The following is a 5,983-nucleotide window of genomic DNA, read 5'->3' on the forward strand; positions in this document are numbered from 1 at the left end:
GGAAGTGGATGCAGATATTGGGAGCATTAGGACAGAAAAATATAAGAACATATTATATTCATAAAGATAACAGATTGGCTCAGTCTGTTAGAGAAAATGATAATAAATATTTGGGTAAGATTCCATAGTAGGCTCTAACATTCTTTCTATATAATTTCCTAATTCCCAAATCCATGTATAGAGTCTATAAATGAACACAAGACGTAATTTGTGATTCATGGTTTTAAAATTTTGTTAAGAATTAAAAATGATAACAATACATAAAAGAATGCCATTTGAGAACACTAAAATATAAAATGTACAAAAGGCAGATGGACATAATATCTTTCATTTATATCATTCTGGTTTTAATCTTAACCTGTAATTTTAAGCAAACAGTTATATAGAAAACAAAGCATTCAAGGGTTAAATTATATGGAAATTCACTTAAGATGATTTCCTACTTTTAAGCTCTTGCTTCTCTTTCTGGGCCAGCATGAGAAAGAGGGTGTGGAAATTAGCTTTTGGATGGCATGGGATTGAAAAAGATCAGCTTTGTGAGCAAAGCTCTGAAAAGCAAACTTCTCTCTGCTGGAATGCTCACATTAAGGGGCTGTAGCTTTTTCTAATCCTTTATCCTGAATGTACAATAATACAACATCCACCAGGAAATTAAGGCTTTAGAGTGACAGTTACAAATGATGCTGAAGAATAGTTAAAAAAGAAAAAATTAAAAGTGATATTTATGAAAAGTGTTTCTGTAAAGTCTCTTGATAATTCTCTAGAAAGGGTGATTTGTGAATGGTAATTAAGTTTGAGTGAATACACTGATCTTAGGTGTTGGGACTGTTTTGGAATATAAAGAAAGCTTTTAACAAATTATAGAGATCTACACCAGCAGTTGCTAATATTGACATAGTAGTTAAGGTTGAAGATGTTTAAACTGGAAGAAAGTATTTCCGTTTTTGCACTATGTCATGAAGAAAGTCTCTATGGTTGCACTGGTCAAAACGAAAATTTTATGCAAGTACTCATTTTTGGAAGAATAATAAGATAATTTTATTATTTACTATCAATCAACAGTAAGATAACATAAGAATGTTAAGTGTATGGTTTATAGTTGTATGCTTTCCTCAATTTGCTACTCCCTAGAGAAAAAAATAATTGTGCATGAAATATTAATGACTAATTGATGGTTTATTTTTACACTGAGTACTTGTATAATAATTTATAAATTTTCAATTTGAAACATTTTAACAACAAATAAGATAAATAAGAACTTAAATAATCATAAGGATGTCATAAGACATCCTGAAAGATCAGCATTATTAAACTTGAAGGATATTGTCAAGAGGGATCTGTCATTCGAAAAGGATATTCTGGGAAAGACAGAAAGTCAGAGAAAGTGAGGAAGACTCTCAGAAAGACATATCAACACAGTGACTGATAATGGATAGGAGCATATCATGATGATGAGGGTGGTTTAGGCTAGGGCATTGTTCAGATATATTGTTCACAGTGGCACAATGAACTGTAGGTGACTTGACGGCAACTAATAAAAACAAACATTCCTAATGGCCTTTGTGTATGAAACAACCTATCAGTACTTCTAAATCCTGCATCATGGCATTGCTGGCATTGCTGTTTACTAGCATACGTGCATTTTTATGTTTTGTTTTGTTTTGTTTTTTAAGGTCTGTGTTAGTTACCAGAATACATTTTACCTATTTCACTTGCTTCCAACCTCAAGGGGTGCATGAATTGATTATTAAATTATCAGATTATTGTTCTTAATTTTCAAAATAAAATTTCCACTGGGTGGATATTATAGTCACTTCATCGTTCTACCAGAGAGCAACATAATGATAAGAGAAATATATTTTTATTTCCATTGTATTAAAAAAAATAAAAACTACATAGATTAGACATGGTTGTATCATCTGCATAAAGCAGATTGTTGATGAACCTTCCACAAATCCTGATGCCACACTTCTCGTCACAGAGCCCAGCCTCTCAGATAATCTGCTCTGCATACAAGTTGAAAAGGTATGGAGATAGGACACATCCCTAGCATACATCTGTCCCAGTTTTTGAACCATGCAGTATTTCCTTGCTCTGTTCTGACGACTGCCTCTTGATCTAAGTATAGGTTTCACATTAGCAGAATCAAATGTTCTGGGATTCCCATTCTTCTCAGAGTTAGCCACACTTTGTTGTGATCCACATAGTCAAACGCCTTTGCATAATCAATAAAACACAGAAGACATACCTCTGGTACTCTCTGCTTTCAGCCAAGATTCATCTAAAATTAGCTACAATATCCCTAGTACCACTACCTCTTTTAAAGCTAGCCTGCACTTCTGGCAAGGACAGCAACCTTCTATATGGATTGAGGCTCAATATCAGGAAGACAAAGATTCTCACCACTGGGCTAATTGGCAGCACTAGGATGGATGGTGAAGAGATTGAGATTGTTAACAGCTTTAGTTTGCTTGGCTGCACAGTCAACACTCTTGACATCAGCAGCCAGGAAATTAGAAGACATATTGTGATGGGAAAGCCTACTGTTAGGTACTCCTCCAAAATACTGAAGAGCAATGGTGTCACTCTGGAGACTAAGGTGCACCTAATACAGGCCATAGTCTTTGCAATCACTTGCTTTGCATCAGAGAGTTGGACAATGACTAGGGAGGATAGAAGGAGAATTCATGCCTTTGAGCTGTGGTGTTGGAGAAGAGTATTGAATATACCATGAACTACTAAGAAAATGAACAAGTTCATCCTTGAGAGGGTTAAATCAGGCTGCTCCTTAGAGGCAAAGATTCTGAAGCTTTGTCTGACATACTTTGGATATATTGCAAGGATGGACCAGTCCTTGGAGAGGGACATCATGCTTGGGAAGGTAGAGGAACATTCGGATTCTGTGTCAAACATTCCGTGAGACTTTCCTGCTTAAAGAAATACACTGATTCTATGTTTTGATCATGTTTTTTAGGTGATATTTTGCTGTGTTTATGTGTAAGGTGTGAGGAAGTCTGCTTCCTTCCTTGGACTCTGGTAGGCCCTGGATCTGTTGATTTTGGCTGTGAGCTCACTGCAGCAGAGGAAGAAAGAGCAACTTGCCCTGCTTGAATATCTCTCTGGCCCTGGGCTCCTGGGAAAACTCACTTTCGTTGAGGAACAAAACACTCCAGTATGGAAGGGGAGGGACCACAACTCAAACTGCCTGTGGCCCTTCCTCCCTAGTCCTTTTACAAAGTTTGCTGAAGTGAGGAGCACACTGTGAAGCACACTTGCTTTGCTTCTAGTCTTTCCTCTTTGGTCCTTCAGCTAGCAGAAATGTTTGTCATGGCTCAAGAGCCCATCAAAAATGAACTGAAGGAGAACTCACCTGCCCCTGTCCCTTCCTCTCTGTTCCCACAGATAAGTCTCTGTGGCTATGGAGCACACCAGGAAGGGAACTAGCTCTGCCTCTGTCCTGGGGCTGCCAGGAAGATTACTCCAGCTTAGGAGCACACTCCAAAGGGAACTAGAAGACAACTTGTTCTGTTTCTGTTCCTTCTTCACTGGTTCCCCAGCGAAGTTTGCTGTGGTTATGGAGTCCCCTGGGAAGGGAACTTGCTTTGCCTTTGTCTTGGGGCTGCTAGGAGTTTCACTCCAATGGGCGCTCATCTGGAAGGAGCTTACCCTGCTTCTTTCTCCACCTGTGACATATTATTGAGAGCATTTTAATGGAACAAAAGTTTTACTCCATTGATAAAAATTATGTCTTTTGATAAAAAATGTGTATGTTCTCAAAGGTTAGATAGTATCCAATCTGTTATTTCTGTCAAGTTATTTCCAACTTTTGATTGCAGATTGAATGTTTTTGAAGGAAATTATCTTTTTGAGACCAACTAGGTTGTCTGAGAGAAGTTCTGACCAATTAGTCTGTTCTGAAGAATTTCTAGTAGCCTATCGTCCATAGGGAGTTTCACTGCTAACCCAAGGCTGTACTTCTCCAGATGGCTTCACAAGGGAGCTCAGGTGGCATAGTGGAAAGAAGGTGCACTGCAATCCCAAAGGCCACCAGCTGCTCCCTGGGAGAAGGATGAATAATCTCTGTGTGATTAAGTGCCTTTGAAAACCCATGAAAGGGTCAACTATGGGTTGGTTACGACAACAACAGTGGCTCCAAAGGAGAAAGATGGACAATTTCCTCTGCTGCAATTTCCAGCCCGAGTTTAATGTTATGATTCCATTGTCTAAATTATTTCTTTTTAAAATATGCTATTTGGATTCTTTGTGTCATTGAGAAAACCAAGTGATCTGATGAAATATGTTCTTTGCCAAGAAGATAGAAGAGCTAAAAATAAGCAAGAGCAGATCTGAAACTCTAAAATACTCAAATTATATTCTACATGATAGATCTAATATTGGGACAATTATCTGCATTATAAATATTCCTGCAGTATAATGTCAAAGAGAGAATGACTGAGACTCATTTGCCTTCAACAGCCCTCTTTCAACAATCAATAATTAAAGGTTACAGTGCTATTGTTATTATGTACTGTCCAGACAATTTTGACTCGGGAACTCCATGTGACTCAGTAAATCTGTCCCGTAGACTTGTCTAGACTGTAATATTTAGATCACTAGGTCCTTTCTTCTGTATGTTGTTGTAGTATGCAGTGGAGTCAGAACTTAGCAATAGCTGATGCTCCAATAGGTTTTCAGAGGCAGTAAATTGCATGGGAAATTACCCATCCATCTCCCATGGAGAAACAGGTGGATTCAAACCATGTGCTTTTGGGATTGCAATGCAGCTTCTTACCACTAGGCCACCAGATCTCCCTCTTCTGCATATTGTTATTATTATGGGTCTTTCAATAAACTATGACTCACAACAACTCTATGAACAATAGCTTTGAACTTCACGCTGTCCTGAGCCAGTGTCCAACACACCTACCCCATTATCTCAGTTACTGTATCAATTCATCTTATCCACGGTCTTCCTCTCTTGCACTGTACCTCCACCCTTCTTAGCATGATGTCCTTCTCCAAGGAATGGTGTCTCCTGGCCACATGCCCAAAGTATGTGAGATGAAGCTTCAAAATCCGAGCCTCCAAGGAGAAACTTGGCTTCACCCTCTCCAAGATAGATGTATTTGTTTTCTTGGCAGTTCATCATTGGTTAAATAATATTCCCAGCACCACAACTTAAAGGCATCAATTTTTCTTTTGTAATGTGTATTCATTGTTCAGTTTTCTGATGTGTAGCAAGTAATTGCAAAGACTATGGCCTGGAACAGGTGCATATTAGTATCTGCATTGACATAGTTGTCTTTTAACATTCCAGAAAAGTTTCTGGCACCAGATTTTCTCAATGCATGTTGGTCTTGGAAGGAAAATAAAATAGCAGTTCCCCAAAAGGACTTATGGTGTCATTGCAAATAAATGAGTGTAACTTGAGTAAATCTGACTTTTCTAGGAAATTCATAGTATTTTAACAAGATACCTATCATCATGGTTACTCTAGTCTACTCTCTGAAAGCAAATATAAATTACATTAGATAAAATGTATTATCTTTTAGTCTTTTATTTTCAACTTTATTTTTTGTCTCTCTACCATTAAAAAATCAATTATATTTTGGTATAGTGTTTTTTAACCTTTAATTTGGAAATAATTGAAGATTTATGTGGAGTGACAGATAATACTACAAGTAAATATATATCTTTCACTCATCTACAGTGGTGAAGTCTTCAATAACTAATATAAACATTTGCAATAATAAACATAAGCAATAATAACAAAAAATACACCAAACACGTTTCCTTTAAGTGATTTTCCATTCATAGCAACTCTCCATGAGACTTCTGAGGTTGTAAATTTTTATAGAATGAGGCTGCCTGTGTTTCTCCTTATGAGAAACTACTGGATTTGAAACACTTATCTTTAGGTTTACAGTGCAGTTCTTAACACACTACACCACTGAAGCTTCTTATTAGTAACTATTGTGTGATA

General features: G+C 37.2%; 1 pseudogene; it reads right to left on the bottom strand.

Annotated features, from left to right (window-relative positions):
• LOC102843406 overlaps positions 1-3,651 on the bottom strand; it is a 6,493-nt pseudogene extending 2,842 nt beyond the window's left edge.
• Positions 3,652-5,983: the final 2,332 nt, after the last annotated feature.

The sequence above is a fragment of the Elephantulus edwardii genome, unplaced genomic scaffold, assembly GCF_000299155.1.
Source record: "Elephantulus edwardii isolate Elephantulus edwardi_28Jun2011 unplaced genomic scaffold, EleEdw1.0 scaffold00073, whole genome shotgun sequence".
NCBI lineage: Eukaryota > Metazoa > Chordata > Mammalia > Macroscelidea > Macroscelididae > Elephantulus > Elephantulus edwardii.